The sequence below is a fragment of the Austrofundulus limnaeus genome, unplaced genomic scaffold, assembly GCF_001266775.1.
Source record: "Austrofundulus limnaeus strain Quisiro unplaced genomic scaffold, Austrofundulus_limnaeus-1.0 Scaffold454, whole genome shotgun sequence".
Lineage (NCBI taxonomy): Eukaryota > Metazoa > Chordata > Actinopteri > Cyprinodontiformes > Rivulidae > Austrofundulus > Austrofundulus limnaeus.
Window position 1 is genome coordinate 322,382 of NW_013952856.1, and position 1,424 is coordinate 323,805.

The following is a 1,424-nucleotide window of genomic DNA, read 5'->3' on the forward strand; positions in this document are numbered from 1 at the left end:
AGAGAGAGAGAGAGAGAGAGAGAGAGAGAGAGAGAGAGAGAGAGAGAGAGAGAGAGAGAGACAATAAACTTACAGATATACCTTAAACATTAATGAGGAATCAGCATTCACACTGTTACACTATTCGTTTTTGGCATGAAAATGTATATTTTCTTTACTTGTCCAAGTTTCTGTCTTTTAGTTTGTCAAAGAAGTTATTGGCTCATCGCATTAGTTCAACAGGTGCTGGAAGAATCACCAAAGGATATCACACAATGCGCACGTGATTTTCGGTCAGCTTCTTAGCTTATAGCCTCCTTCACAGTGGAGCTGACATACAAATACATCACGGCCAACAGATCCAATCATTTTAAACTTCAGCAGAGGCCACGCCTCCAGCAAGAGTCGCTTCTCTATAGCCGAGAGTCCAGACCCTCGAATGAAGCAAAGCGAAGGACAAGGGTCTGGTTTTTACAAGGCTAGGCTTGACCGTACTTAAGTCACAGATAAAGTTGGCGACATCCCACCCAGACTTGAGCTTTCAGAAATGAGGCAAGCTATGTGGAACCAAAGAGGTGTGGAGTAAAACTCAGCTGCAACGCATCAAATGTGCGACGGACGTCTCCCTCCTGCTGCTCTCAAAACAGGATTAATGAACTCATTTTCATTAAAAGAACCAGCTTACTGTTACTGGAGGCACAAAATTGTGAGGGAAATACACAAATTTCTTCTGGAATTACACTCAGCAACATGTTTGCTGCATTTGCCATGATTTGACATGTATGGAGACTAAAAATTACAACTTGTGTTCTCAAATTAAAATATCTAAGTTAAGAAGGGACCCAAGTGGGTTCCTGATCACAATGACCATGTACAGTAACTGCTTTGAAAAAAAATTGTTGTGTAATTTAAAAAAATATATTTAAAATTCCTTCAATACAAGAGCAAAGCCGTGCAACTAATGTGAAGAAACTGTGAATCCGTGTGAACGCTTCAAGACACTTTGGAAACTCCCTCACAAACGTTCCTATTTTGTCACCAGAAGTCACAACCCAGTTAGATACTTCCTCTGAAGCCGAGTTAGTGTGACCAGGAGAATGTTTGTTGTACCCTAATCAACCCATTCATCAATTCCTCAAAGTCTTTTGTATCTCCAGCTCTGATGTCATACCTCTAACTATAGAATCAGTCATATTGCACCACATGGTGTAGTTAATGCAATTCTATAGGTATTTAAAAGTACAAAGGAAGCAGCAGCAGCTGGCAGTAGCACTTCTGCAAGAATAAAGTCGCAGTTCTCCCAGAATAACTATATAATGTAAATTAGACAATCATGTAAAATTTGATAAACACAGTTTCAAGGATTAAAGGATCCAAGGATTTTTTATTGTCGTACCAGCTTTGGTTTGTGGTACAAAATCTGGAGTCAGGTCCCAGATTAATAA

The 1,424-nt window shown here is 39.7% G+C and overlaps 1 long non-coding RNA gene across 2 annotated transcripts in view; it reads right to left on the reverse strand.

The window, feature by feature from the left end:
• LOC106529597 (uncharacterized) overlaps window positions 1–1,424 on the reverse strand; it is a 40,858-nt gene that overhangs the window by 25,537 nt on the left and 13,897 nt on the right. The gene's annotated exons all lie outside the window — the stretch shown is intronic.